Source organism: Triturus cristatus, chromosome 10 (assembly GCF_964204655.1).
Source record: "Triturus cristatus chromosome 10, aTriCri1.1, whole genome shotgun sequence".
Taxonomy (NCBI): Eukaryota; Metazoa; Chordata; class Amphibia; order Caudata; family Salamandridae; genus Triturus; species Triturus cristatus.
The window spans coordinates 847,943,373-847,955,737 of NC_140593.1; the positions used below are offsets into that span (position 1 = coordinate 847,943,373).

Below are 12,365 nucleotides of genomic sequence, written 5' to 3' on the forward strand. Positions count from 1 at the left end.
TCAATCACAATTCCATGTATTCCTGGAAGGGACACCTCAGGCACAACTTCCGTTAAATTTGCACTCCATCACACTAACTGCCGTGCTGGTTTCTCATTAAGCAGTTGATCCTATCTTTGTTGTGAGGCTCTCCTGCCACCTTTTGGGCGGAGAAGGCACTGTCCCTGCAACAACACAGGCAGACATGTTCAACAGGGCTTCCTGGTTATGTGGGAGGAGCAGATTGTCATTGGTCACCCCTTGCGAATTTTAATTTACATAAGGAAGACAGAGAGGTAGCTGGGAGTAGGCAGTTCACACGGACATTGAACTCTATCTTGTGATTTGCAGCCAATTCTAGATTGAGGCAGGAGGAAAGGAGGTGACTTGCCCAACAATGACCATTCTGGGAATTCAGCCACCCTGGGTCTCCCAGGTGAGTGTTTCAGTCCTGTGAGCCACTCATATAAATCTCGCCTGATCGAGCCTCATCGAGCGCTGAGTGAGCGTGTTTGAATCCAAGAATCAAACGCCTCTTTCTTAGGAGCAAGAATTGGCAGGCCCTCCCTTGCTTCTGGGGTGGAAGTTTATGGGGCAAGGGTCCAGGACTTGCAGAGAAGTACAAGTGCCAGAAAGTGCCTGCAGTTCTCATCAGTGCCTTTTTTCTGCTCACTGGCAGCTAGGATATCGGCTGATCCCTTCCTTGCAAGAGTGAAAAAAACAACATCTTGAGAGAAACATGACTTTGTGTGGCTCACATAGAGAGAGAGCAGCCAAATAGCACTGCTTTGTTTCTGAAAGACGCATCAGAAATTGTTCAAATTGCCGACTCGGGAATCAGGCTCGTTGGTCTAGGGGTATGATTCTCGCTTCGGGTGCGAGAGGTCCCGGGTTCAAATCCCGGACGAGCCCAAGCTGTGGAATTATTTTTAGGCTGCTTATTATATAGGACCATTTCTTCTTTTCAATGCTATAAGACGCCGTGTGTGGTGAGAAAGTTCCTTTCCCTGCACGCTGTTTCCCACTTTTGGCGTATAGAATTTCAGTGCCGGACTTCTTTGCAACTGCTTTTCTGGGGTGGACCATCAGTGTAGGAACATTAAATTCAAAGTGTTTTTCTAGTGTGATTTCAGGTATGGTTTTAAAATCGCCTTTTGGAATAAAAGTGGTCCTCGTTCCTTTCTTCCAAAGAAAGAGATCGGGTAAGGAGGGTCCAACGTTGAGCTTCATGGACATTGGCCCTTGGTCTGTGCTTTCCAGCCCACTACATGCCAAGAAGATTGCTGCCAGAGTATCTGTTTCTGTGGTGTAGTGGTTATCACGTTTGCTTTACACGCGAAAGGTCCCTGGTACGAGACCGGGCACAGACAGCAGCTTATTGTTTGCATTTACTCTCTCAACTTATAGGAAAGCTGAGATAATGGAAGCTGTCTATCCCTCGCCAGCGTGACGTACTGTGCTCCAGGGGCATCAGTGACAGCTCAAAAAGAGAAGTGACGATAGTTTGCGCCATTCGTTTGCACGTCCTTTTGTACTGAAGGGTGGGCCTACTTGATGAAAGCAAGGCATGAGAGCAGAAATTGTTTTATTGTCCTCACCGAGAGCATACACCTAGAGCAAACAAAATGTCTGAAGGATGGAGGCATTTTCATTTCTTGTTCGATGACGGCCATGGAAAAGACAGCAACCATATTGCAGAAGAGAGCAGCATGTGCAGTTGCTTGCTTTGGGTGAAGCATTCACCGACTCGCTGCCAATAACCCCCGGAGCTGGTGCGAAAGGTGACTCTTGTGTGCCTCGGCTCGTTGGTCTAGGGGTATGATTCTCGCTTAGGGTGCGAGAGGTCCCGGGTTCAAATCCCGGACGAGCCCTTTTTTAGAGGTAAACATACGAATCCTACTCAAAACTCACAATGCCTGACTATTTCTCATTACACTCGGCGCATTGTTGCACAAATTATTTTGAACCTCAGAAGAAAAACGGATATCCATGCTTTTTCTGCCTTCATGCTTAGTCTGTGTGTGTCCCAGGTGATGCTTTCCCAAGCTGTACTTGCTGGCATTTAGGCATCAGATATTTGTCTGTCGATGCCTGCATAAGTAAATTTTTAATACGTCTAATTGCAAGCATGTTGGCTGATATCTCTGCAGTTTTCACACTTGCTCCTCGCTTTCTGAGTGGCTGCTGATAAAGCAGAATAGAAGTAGAGAGAATCCTTGAGAGGAACCTTGCTCTAACAGTAAAACACAGCAAGTTAGTTTCTGTAGTGTAGTGGTCATCACGTTCGCCTAACACGCGAAAGGTCCCCGGTTCGAGACCGGGCAGAAACACTGTGCATGAGCTGCTTTTATGTGCACCCTCTAAAACCTTATTATCTCAATGCAAGCTTAAGAAGAGGCGGTCCATGAACCCAGCGAGCCGTGGGAAACTTCCTTTACTTTTGCAAGACGAAACAAAGTAATCCGCATCCATCAGTGGTCGCTCTTGTGCCTAGCTTTTTTTTTATCATGCCATGTTGTATTGTGGGGCCTTTACACCTGTGACATTGCTGTGAACGCTGTAAGTGCAAACATTGGCAAGTGCAGACAGAAGAGTCAGACCTGTACATAGCCAGGGCTGTCAGGATGGCCGAGTGGTCTAAGGCGCCAGACTCAAGAGAGCTTGATCTTCAGTGCAACTGAGACTTCTGGTCTCCTCATGGAGGCGTGGGTTCAAATCCCACTTCTGACAGATCTCTTTTACACCCTTAAATCTTCCTGTTTTTTGCAGTGCATTCCCCACACGCCACAATCTTTGCACGGACCTGTAACATATGACGAGAAATCCACCAACGATCAGGCTGGGCCCTCAATCACAATTCCATGTATTCCTGGAAGGGACACCTCAGGCACAACTTCCGTTAAATTTGCACTCCATCACACTAACTGCCGTGCTGGTTTCTCATTAAGCAGTTGATCCTATCTTTGTTGTGAGGCTCTCCTGCCACCTTTTGGGCGGAGAAGGCACTGTCCCTGCAACAACACAGGCAGACATGTTCAACAGGGCTTCCTGGTTATGTGGGAGGAGCAGATTGTCATTGGTCACCCCTTGCGAATTTTAATTTACATAAGGAAGACAGAGAGGTAGCTGGGAGTAGGCAGTTCACACGGACATTGAACTCTATCTTGTGATTTGCAGCCAATTCTAGATTGAGGCAGGAGGAAAGGAGGTGACTTGCCCAACAATGACCATTCTGGGAATTCAGCCACCCTGGGTCTCCCAGGTGAGTGTTTCAGTCCTGTGAGCCACTCATATAAATCTCGCCTGATCGAGCCTGATCGAGCGCTGAGTGAGCGTGTTTGAATCCAAGAATCAAACGCCTCTTTCTTAGGACCAAGAATTGGCAGGCCCTCCCTTGCTTCTGGGGTGGAAGTTTATGGGGCAAGGGTCCAGGACTTGCAGAGAAGTACAAGTGCCAGAAAGTGCCTGCAGTTCTCATCAGTGCCTTTTTTCTGCTCACTGGCAGCTAGGATATCGGCTGATCCCTTCCTTGCAAGAGTGAAAAAAACAACATCTTGAGAGAAACATGACTTTGTGTGGCTCACATAGAGAGAGAGCAGCCAAATAGCACTGCTTTGTTTCTGAAAGACGCATCAGAAATTGTTCAAATTGCCGACTCAGGAATCAGGCTCGTTGGTCTAGGGGTATGATTCTCGCTTCGGGTGCGAGAGGTCCCGGGTTCAAATCCCGGACGAGCCCAAGCTGTGGAATTATTTTTAGGCTGCTTATTATATAGGACCATTTCTTCTTTTCAATGCTATAAGACGCCGTGTGTGGTGAGAAAGTTCCTTTCCCTGCACGCTGTTTCCCTCTTTTGGCGTATAGAATTTCAGTGCCGGACTTCTTTGCAACTGCTTTTCTGGGGTGGACCATCAGTGTAGGAACATTAAATTCAAAGTGTTTTTCTAGTGTGATTTCAGGTATGGTTTTAAAATCGCCTTTTGGAATAAAAGTGGTCCTCGTTCCTTTCTTCCAAAGAAAGAGATCGGGTAAGGAGGGTCCAACGTTGAGCTTCATGGACATTGGCCCTTGGTCTGTGCTTTCCAGCCCACTACATGCCAAGAAGATTGCTGCCAGAGTATCTGTTTCTGTGGTGTAGTGGTTATCACGTTTGCTTTACACGCGAAAGGTCCCTGGTTCGAGACCGGGCAGAAACAGCAGCTTATTGTTTGCATTTACTCTCTCAACTTATAGGAAAGCTGAGATAATGGAAGCTGTCTATCCCTCGCCAGCGTGACGTACTGTGCTCCAGGGGCATCAGTGACAGCTCAAAAAGAGAAGTGACGATAGTTTGCGCCATTCGTTTGCACGTCCTTTTGTACTGAAGGGTGGGCCTACTTGATGAAAGCAAGGCATGAGAGCAGAAATTGTTTTATTGTCCTCACCGAGAGCATACACCTAGAGCAAACAAAATGTCTGAAGGATGGAGGCATTTTCATTTCTTGTTCGATGACGGCCATGGAAAAGACAGCAACCATATTGCAGAAGAGAGCAGCATGTGCAGTTGCTTGCTTTGGGTGAAGCATTCACCGACTCGCTGCCAATAACCCCCGGAGCTGGTGCGAAAGGTGACTCTTGCGTGCCTCGGCTCGTTGGTCTAGGGGTATGATTCTCGCTTAGGGTGCGAGAGGTCCCGGGTTCAAATCCCGGACGAGCCCTTTTTTAGAGGTAAACATACGAATCCTACTCAAAACTCACAATGCCTGACTATTTCTCATTACACTCGGCGCATTGTTGCACAAATTATTTTGAACCTCAGAAGAAAAACGGATATCCATGCTTTTTCTGCCTTCATGCTTAGTCTGTGTGTGTCCCAGGTGATGCTTTCCCAAGCTGTACTTGCTGGCATTTAGGCATCAGATATTTGTCTGTCGATGCCTGCATAAGTAAATTTTTAATACGTCTAATTGCAAGCATGTTGGCTGATATCTCTGCAGTTTTCACACTTGCTCCTCGCTTTCTGAGTGGCTGCTGATAAAGCAGAATAGAAGTAGAGAGAATCCTTGAGAGGAACCTTGCTCTAACAGTAAAACACAGCAAGTTAGTTTCTGTAGTGTAGTGGTCATCACGTTCGCCTAACACGCGAAAGGTCCCCGGTTCGAGACCGGGCAGAAACACTGTGCATGAGCTGCTTTTATGTGCACCCTCTAAAACCTTATTATCTCAATGCAAGCTTAAGAAGAGGCGGTCCATGAACCCAGCGAGCCGTGGGAAACTTCCTTTACTTTTGCAAGACGAAACAAAGTAATCCGCATCCATCAGTGGTCGCTCTTGTGCCTAGCTTTTTTTTTATCATGCCATGTTGTATTGTGGGGCCTTTACACCTGTGACATTGCTGTGAACGCTGTAAGTGCAAACATTGGCAAGTGCAGACAGAAGAGTCAGACCTGTACATAGCCAGGGCTGTCAGGATGGCCGAGTGGTCTAAGGCGCCAGACTCAAGAGAGCTTGATCTTCAGTGCAACTGAGACTTCTGGTCTCCTCATGGAGGCGTGGGTTCAAATCCCACTTCTGACAGGTCTCTTTTACACCCTTAAATCTTCCTGTTTTTTGCAGTGCATTCCCCACACGCCACAATCTTTGCACGGACCTGTAACATATGACGAGAAATCCACCAACGATCAGGCTGGGCCCTCAATCACAATTCCATGTATTCCTGGAAGGGACACCTCAGGCACAACTTCCGTTAAATTTGCACTCCATCACACTAACTGCCGTGCTGGTTTCTCATTAAGCAGTTGATCCTATCTTTGTTGTGAGGCTCTCCTGCCACCTTTTGGGCGGAGAAGGCACTGTCCCTGCAACAACACAGGCAGACATGTTCAACAGGGCTTCCTGGTTATGTGGGAGGAGCAGATTTTCATTGGTCACCCCTTGCGAATTTTAATTTACATAAGGAAGACAGAGAGGTAGCTGGGAGTAGGCAGTTCACACGGACATTGAACTCTATCTTGTGATTTGCAGCCAATTCTAGATTGAGGCAGGAGGAAAGGAGGTGACTTGCCCAACAATGACCATTCTGGGAATTCAGCCACCCTGGGTCTCCCAGGTGAGTGTTTCAGTCCTGCGAGCCACTCATATAAATCTCGCCTGATCTCGCCTGATCGATCGCTGAGTGAGCGTGTTTAAATCCAAGAATCAAACGTCTCTTTCTTAGGAGCAAGAATTGGCAGGCCCTCCCTTGCTTCTGGGGTGGAAGTTTATGGGGCAAGGGTCCAGGACTTGCAGAGAAGAACAAGTGCCAGAAAGTGCCTGCAGTTCTCATCAGTGCCTTTTTTCTGCTCACTGGCAGCTAGGATATCGGCTGATCCCTTCCTTGCAAGAGTGAAAAAAACAACATCTTGAGAGAAACATGACTTTGTGTGGCTCACATAGAGAGAGAGCAGCCAAATAGCACTGCTTTGTTTCTGAAAGACGCATCAGAAATTGTTCAAATTGCCGACTCGGGAATCAGGCTCGTTGGTCTAGGGGTATGATTCTCGCTTCGGGTGCGAGAGGTCCCGGGTTCAAATCCCGGACGAGCCCAAGCTGTGGAATTATTTTTAGGCTGCTTATTATATAGGACCATTTCTTCTTTTCAATGCTATAAGACGCCGTGTGTGGTGAGAAAGTTCCTTTCCCTGCACGCTGTTTCCCACTTTTGGCGTATAGAATTTCAGTGCCGGACTTCTTTGCAACTGCTTTTCTGGGGTGGACCATCAGTGTAGGAACATTAAATTCAAAGTGTTTTTCTAGTGTGATTTCAGGTATGGTTTTAAAATCGCCTTTTGGAATAAAAGTGGTCCTCGTTCCTTTCTTCCAAAGAAAGAGATCGGGTAAGGAGGGTCCAACGTTGAGCTTCATGGACATTGGCCCTTGGTCTGTGCTTTCCAGCCCACTACATGCCAAGAAGATTGCTGCCAGAGTATCTGTTTCTGTGGTGTAGTGGTTATCATGTTCGCTTTACACGCGAAAGGTCCCTGGTTCGAGACCGGGCAGAAACAGCAGCTTATTGTTTGCATTTACTCTCTCAACTTATAGGAAAGCTGAGATAATGGAAGCTGTCTATCCCTCGCCAGCGTGACGTACTGTGCTCCAGGGGCATCAGTGACAGCTCAAAAAGAGAAGTGACGATAGTTTGCGCCATTCGTTTGCACGTCCTTTTGTACTGAAGGGTGGGCCTACTTGATGAAAGCAAGGCATGAGAGCAGAAATTGTTTTATTGTCCTCACCGAGAGCATACACCTAGAGCAAACAAAATGTCTGAAGGATGGAGGCATTTTCATTTCTTGTTCGATGACGGCCATGGAAAAGACAGCAACCATATTGCAGAAGAGAGCAGCATGTGCAGTTGCTTGCTTTGGGTGAAGCATTCACCGACTCGCTGCCAATAACCCCCGGAGCTGGTGCAAAAGGTGACTCTTGCGTGCCTCGGCTCGTTGGTCTAGGGGTATGATTCTCGCTTAGGGTGCGAGAGGTCCCGGGTTCAAATCCCGGACGAGCCCTTTTTTAGAGGTAAACATACGAATCCTACTCAAAACTCACAATGCCTGACTATTTCTCATTACACTCGGCGCATTGTTGCACAAATTATTTTGAACCTCAGAAGAAAAACGGATATCCATGCTTTTTCTGCCTTCATGCTTAGTCTGTGTGTGTCCCAGGTGATGCTTTCCCAAGCTGTACTTGCTGGTATTTAGGCATCAGATATTTGTCTGTCGATGCCTGCATAAGTAAATTTTTAATACGTCTAATTGCAAGCATGTTGGCTGATATCTCTGCAGTTTTCACACTTGCTCCTCGCTTTCTGAGTGGCTGCTGATACAGCAGAATAGAAGTAGAGAGAATCCTTGAGAGGAACCTTGCTCTAACAGTAAAACACAGCAAGTTAGTTTCTGTAGTGTAGTGGTCATCACGTTCGCCTAACACGCGAAAGGTCCCCGGTTCGAGACCGGGCAGAAACACTGTGCATGAGCTGCTTTTATGTGCACCCTCTAAAACCTTATTATCTCAATGCAAGCTTAAGAAGAGGCGGTCCATGAACCCAGCGAGCCGTGGGAAACTTCCTTTACTTTTGCAAGACGAAACAAAGTAATCCGCATCCATCAGTGGTCGCTCTTGTGCCTAGCTTTTTTTTATCATGCCATGTTGTATTGTGGGGCCTTTACACCTGTGACATTGCTGTGAACGCTGTAAGTGCAAACATTGGCAAGTGCAGACAGAAGAGTCAGACCTGTACATAGCCAGGGCTGTCAGGATGGCCGAGTGGTCTAAGGCGCCAGACTCAAGAGAGCTTGATCTTCAGTGCAACTGAGACTTCTGGTCTCCTCATGGAGGCGTGGGTTCAAATCCCACTTCTGACAGGTCTCTTTTACACCCTTAAATCTTCCTGTTTTTTGCAGTGCATTCCCCACACGCCACAATCTTTGCACGGACCTGTAACATATGACGAGAAATCCACCAACGATCAGGCTGGGCCCTCAATCACAATTCCATGTATTCCTGGAAGGGACACCTCAGGCACAACTTCCGTTAAATTTGCACTCCATCACACTAACTGCCGTGCTGGTTTCTCATTAAGCAGTTGATCCTATCTTTGTTGTGAGGCTCTCCTGCCACCTTTTGGGCGGAGAAGGCACTGTCCCTGCAACAACACAGGCAGACATGTTCAACAGGGCTTCCTGGTTATGTGGGAGGAGCAGATTGTCATTGGTCACCCCTTGCGAATTTTAATTTACATAAGGAAGACAGAGAGGTAGCTGGGAGTAGGCAGTTCACACGGACATTGAACTCTATCTTGTGATTTGCAGCCAATTCTAGATTGAGGCAGGAGGAAAGGAGGTGACTTGCCCAACAATGACCATTCTGGGAATTCAGCCACCCTGGGTCTCCCAGGTGAGTGTTTCAGTCCTGCGAGCCACTCATATAAATCTCGCCTGATCTCGCCTGATCGAGCGCTGAGTGAGCGTGTTTAAATCCAAGAATCAAACGTCTCTTTCTTAGGAGCAAGAATTGGCAGGCCCTCCCTTGCTTCTGGGGTGGAAGTTTATGGGGCAAGGGTCCAGGACTTGCAGAGAAGTACAAGTGCCAGAAAGTGCCTGCAGTTCTCATCAGTGCCTTTTTTCTGCTCACTGGCAGCTAGGATATCGGCTGATCCCTTCCTTGCAAGAGTGAAAAAAACAACATCTTGAGAGAAACATGACTTTGTGTGGCTCACATAGAGAGAGAGCAGCCAAATAGCACTGCTTTGTTTCTGAAAGACGCATCAGAAATTGTTCAAATTGCCGACTCGGGAATCAGGCTCGTTGGTCTAGGGGTATGATTCTCGCTTCGGGTGCGAGAGGTCCCGGGTTCAAATCCCGGACGAGCCCAAGCTGTGGAATTATTTTTAGGCTGCTTATTATATAGGACCATTTCTTCTTTTCAATGCTATAAGACGCCGTGTGTGGTGAGAAAGTTCCTTTCCCTGCACGCTGTTTCCCACTTTTGGCGTATAGAATTTCAGTGCCGGACTTCTTTGCAACTGCTTTTCTGGGGTGGACCATCAGTGTAGGAACATTAAATTCAAAGTGTTTTTCTAGTGTGATTTCAGGTATGGTTTTAAAATCGCCTTTTGGAATAAAAGTGGTCCTCGTTCCTTTCTTCCAAAGAAAGAGATCGGGTAAGGAGGGTCCAACGTTGAGCTTCATGGACATTGGCCCTTGGTCTGTGCTTTCCAGCCCACTACATGCCAAGAAGATTTCTGCCAGAGTATCTGTTTCTGTGGTGTAGTGGTTATCATGTTCGCTTTACACGCGAAAGGTCCCTGGTTCGAGACCGGGCAGAAACAGCAGCTTATTGTTTGCATTTACTCTCTCAACTTATAGGAAAGCTGAGATAATGGAAGCTGTCTATCCCTCGCCAGCGTGACGTACTGTGCTCCAGGGGCATCAGTGACAGCTCAAAAAGAGAAGTGACGATAGTTTGCGCCATTCGTTTGCACGTCCTTTTGTACTGAAGGGTGGGCCTACTTGATGAAAGCAAGGCATGAGAGCAGAAATTGTTTTATTGTCCTCACCGAGAGCATACACCTAGAGCAAACAAAATGTCTGAAGGATGGAGGCATTTTCATTTCTTGTTCGATGACGGCCATGGAAAAGACAGCAACCATATTGCAGAAGAGAGCAGCATGTGCAGTTGCTTGCTTTGGGTGAAGCATTCACCGACTCGCTGCCAATATCCCCCGGAGCTGGTGCGAAAGGTGACTCTTGTGTGCCTCGGCTCGTTGGTCTAGGGGTATGATTCTCGCTTAGGGTGCGAGAGGTCCCGGGTTCAAATCCCGGACGAGCCCTTTTTTAGAGGTAAACATACGAATCCTACTCAAAACTCACAATGCCTGACTATTTCTCATTACACTCGGCGCATTGTTGCACAAATTATTTTGAACCTCAGAAGAAAAACGGATATCCATGCTTTTTCTGCCTTCATGCTTAGTCTGTGTGTGTCCCAGGTGATGCTTTCCCAAGCTGTTCTTGCTGGCATTTAGGCATCAGATATTTGTCTGTCGATGCCTGCATAAGTAAATTTTTAATACGTCTAATTGCAAGCATGTTGGCTGATATCTCTGCAGTTTTCACACTTGCTCCTCGCTTTCTGAGTGGCTGCTGATACAGCAGAATAGAAGTAGAGAGAATCCTTGAGAGGAACCTTGCTCTAACAGTAAAACACAGCAAGTTAGTTTCTGTAGTGTAGTGGTCATCACGTTCGCCTAACATGCGAAAGGTCCCTGGTTTGAGACCGGGCAGAAACACTGTGCATGAGCTGCTTTTATGTGCACCCTCTAAAACCTTATTATCTCAATGCAAGCTTAAGAAGAGGCGGTCCATGAACCCAGCGAGCCGTGGGAAACTTCCTTTACTTTTGCAAGACGAAACAAAGTAATCCGCATCCATCAGTGGTCGCTCTTGTGCCTAGCTTTTTTTTTATCATGCCATGTTGTATTGTGGGGCCTTTACACCTGTGACATTGCTGTGAACGCTGTAAGTGCAAACATTGGCAAGTGCAGACAGAAGAGTCAGACCTGTACATAGCCAGGGCTGTCAGGATGGCCGAGTGGTCTAAGGCGCCAGACTCAAGAGAGCTTGATCTTCAGTGCAACTGAGACTTCTGGTCTCCTCATGGAGGCGTGGGTTCAAATCCCACTTCTGACAGATCTCTTTTACACCCTTAAATCTTCCTGTTTTTTGCAGTGCATTCCCCACACGCCACAATCTTTGCACGGACCTGTAACATATGACGAGAAATCCACCAACGATCAGGCTGGGCCCTCAATCACAATTCCATGTATTCCTGGAAGGGACACCTCAGGCACAACTTCCGTTAAATTTGCACTCCATCACACTAACTGCTGTGCTGGTTTCTCATTAAGCAGTTGATCCTATCTTTGTTGTGAGGCTCTCCTGCCACCTTTTGGGCGGAGAAGGCACTGTCCCTGCAACAACACAGGCAGACATGTTCAACAGGGCTTCCTGGTTATGTGGGAGGAGCAGATTGTCATTGGTCACCCCTTGCGAATTTTAATTTACATAAGGAAGACAGAGAGGTAGCTGGGAGTAGGCAGTTCACACGGACATTGAACTCTATCTTGTGATTTGCAGCCAATTCTAGATTGAGGCAGGAGGAAAGGAGGTGACTTGCCCAACAATGACCATTCTGGGAATTCAGCCACCCTGGGTCTCCCAGGTGAGTGTTTCAGTCCTGTGAGCCACTCATATAAATCTCGCCTGATCGAGCCTGATCGAGCGCTGAGTGAGCGTGTTTGAATCCAAGAATCAAACGCCTCTTTCTTAGGAGCAAGAATTGGCAGGCCCTCCCTTGCTTCTGGGGTGGAAGTTTATGGGGCAAGGGTCCAGGACTTGCAGAGAAGTACAAGTGCCAGAAAGTGCCTGCAGTTCTCATCAGTGCCTTTTTTCTGCTCACTGGCAGCTAGGATATCGGCTGATCCCTTCCTTGCAAGAGTGAAAAAAACAACATCTTGAGAGAAACATGACTTTGTGTGGCTCACATAGAGAGAGAGCAGCCAAATAGCACTGCTTTGTTTCTGAAAGACGCATCAGAAATTGTTCAAATTGCCGACTCAGGAATCAGGCTCGTTGGTCTAGGGGTATGATTCTCGCTTCGGGTGCGAGAGGTCCCGGGTTCAAATCCCGGACGAGCCCAAGCTGTGGAATTATTTTTAGGCTGCTTATTATATAGGACCATTTCTTCTTTTCAATGCTATAAGACGCCGTGTGTGGTGAGAAAGTTCCTTTCCCTGCACGCTGTTTCCCACTTTTGGCGTATAGAATTTCAGTGCCGGACTTCTTTGCAACTGCTTTTCTGGGGTGGAC

At 47.3% G+C, this 12,365-nt stretch overlaps 20 non-coding genes across 20 annotated transcripts; all 20 read left to right on the top strand.

The window, feature by feature from the left end:
• Nucleotides 1–819: 819 nt before the first annotated feature.
• On the top strand, nucleotides 820–891 carry TRNAP-CGG (transfer RNA proline (anticodon CGG)). The gene has a single exon. It is a non-coding gene; the product is annotated as a tRNA-Pro (tRNA).
• Nucleotides 892–1,778: 887 nt separating this feature from the next.
• Nucleotides 1,779–1,850, top strand: TRNAP-AGG (transfer RNA proline (anticodon AGG)). Its single transcript has one exon. It is a non-coding gene; the product is annotated as a tRNA-Pro (tRNA).
• A 386-nt stretch (nucleotides 1,851–2,236) lies between these two features.
• On the top strand, nucleotides 2,237–2,309 carry TRNAV-AAC (transfer RNA valine (anticodon AAC)). Its single transcript has one exon. It is a non-coding gene; the product is annotated as a tRNA-Val (tRNA).
• Nucleotides 2,310–2,597: 288 nt separating this feature from the next.
• On the top strand, nucleotides 2,598–2,709 carry TRNAL-CAA (transfer RNA leucine (anticodon CAA)). Its single transcript has 2 exons — nucleotides 2,598–2,635; nucleotides 2,664–2,709. It is a non-coding gene; the product is annotated as a tRNA-Leu (tRNA).
• A 936-nt stretch (nucleotides 2,710–3,645) lies between these two features.
• Nucleotides 3,646–3,717, top strand: TRNAP-CGG (transfer RNA proline (anticodon CGG)). Its single transcript has one exon. It is a non-coding gene; the product is annotated as a tRNA-Pro (tRNA).
• Nucleotides 3,718–4,102: 385 nt separating this feature from the next.
• Nucleotides 4,103–4,175, top strand: TRNAV-UAC (transfer RNA valine (anticodon UAC)). The gene has a single exon. It is a non-coding gene; the product is annotated as a tRNA-Val (tRNA).
• Nucleotides 4,176–4,604: 429 nt separating this feature from the next.
• Nucleotides 4,605–4,676, top strand: TRNAP-AGG (transfer RNA proline (anticodon AGG)). Its single transcript has one exon. It is a non-coding gene; the product is annotated as a tRNA-Pro (tRNA).
• A 386-nt stretch (nucleotides 4,677–5,062) lies between these two features.
• On the top strand, nucleotides 5,063–5,135 carry TRNAV-AAC (transfer RNA valine (anticodon AAC)). Its single transcript has one exon. It is a non-coding gene; the product is annotated as a tRNA-Val (tRNA).
• Nucleotides 5,136–5,423: 288 nt separating this feature from the next.
• On the top strand, nucleotides 5,424–5,535 carry TRNAL-CAA (transfer RNA leucine (anticodon CAA)). The gene is made up of 2 exons: nucleotides 5,424–5,461; nucleotides 5,490–5,535. It is a non-coding gene; the product is annotated as a tRNA-Leu (tRNA).
• Nucleotides 5,536–6,471: 936 nt separating this feature from the next.
• On the top strand, nucleotides 6,472–6,543 carry TRNAP-CGG (transfer RNA proline (anticodon CGG)). Its single transcript has one exon. It is a non-coding gene; the product is annotated as a tRNA-Pro (tRNA).
• A 385-nt stretch (nucleotides 6,544–6,928) lies between these two features.
• Nucleotides 6,929–7,001, top strand: TRNAV-UAC (transfer RNA valine (anticodon UAC)). Its single transcript has one exon. It is a non-coding gene; the product is annotated as a tRNA-Val (tRNA).
• Nucleotides 7,002–7,430: 429 nt separating this feature from the next.
• On the top strand, nucleotides 7,431–7,502 carry TRNAP-AGG (transfer RNA proline (anticodon AGG)). Its single transcript has one exon. It is a non-coding gene; the product is annotated as a tRNA-Pro (tRNA).
• A 386-nt stretch (nucleotides 7,503–7,888) lies between these two features.
• On the top strand, nucleotides 7,889–7,961 carry TRNAV-AAC (transfer RNA valine (anticodon AAC)). Its single transcript has one exon. It is a non-coding gene; the product is annotated as a tRNA-Val (tRNA).
• A 287-nt stretch (nucleotides 7,962–8,248) lies between these two features.
• Nucleotides 8,249–8,360, top strand: TRNAL-CAA (transfer RNA leucine (anticodon CAA)). The gene is made up of 2 exons: nucleotides 8,249–8,286; nucleotides 8,315–8,360. It is a non-coding gene; the product is annotated as a tRNA-Leu (tRNA).
• Nucleotides 8,361–9,296: 936 nt separating this feature from the next.
• On the top strand, nucleotides 9,297–9,368 carry TRNAP-CGG (transfer RNA proline (anticodon CGG)). The gene has a single exon. It is a non-coding gene; the product is annotated as a tRNA-Pro (tRNA).
• Nucleotides 9,369–9,753: 385 nt separating this feature from the next.
• Nucleotides 9,754–9,826, top strand: TRNAV-UAC (transfer RNA valine (anticodon UAC)). Its single transcript has one exon. It is a non-coding gene; the product is annotated as a tRNA-Val (tRNA).
• Nucleotides 9,827–10,255: 429 nt separating this feature from the next.
• Nucleotides 10,256–10,327, top strand: TRNAP-AGG (transfer RNA proline (anticodon AGG)). The gene has a single exon. It is a non-coding gene; the product is annotated as a tRNA-Pro (tRNA).
• A 386-nt stretch (nucleotides 10,328–10,713) lies between these two features.
• Nucleotides 10,714–10,786, top strand: TRNAV-AAC (transfer RNA valine (anticodon AAC)). Its single transcript has one exon. It is a non-coding gene; the product is annotated as a tRNA-Val (tRNA).
• A 288-nt stretch (nucleotides 10,787–11,074) lies between these two features.
• TRNAL-CAA (transfer RNA leucine (anticodon CAA)) lies at nucleotides 11,075–11,186 on the top strand. Its single transcript has 2 exons — nucleotides 11,075–11,112; nucleotides 11,141–11,186. It is a non-coding gene; the product is annotated as a tRNA-Leu (tRNA).
• A 936-nt stretch (nucleotides 11,187–12,122) lies between these two features.
• Nucleotides 12,123–12,194, top strand: TRNAP-CGG (transfer RNA proline (anticodon CGG)). Its single transcript has one exon. It is a non-coding gene; the product is annotated as a tRNA-Pro (tRNA).
• Nucleotides 12,195–12,365: the final 171 nt, after the last annotated feature.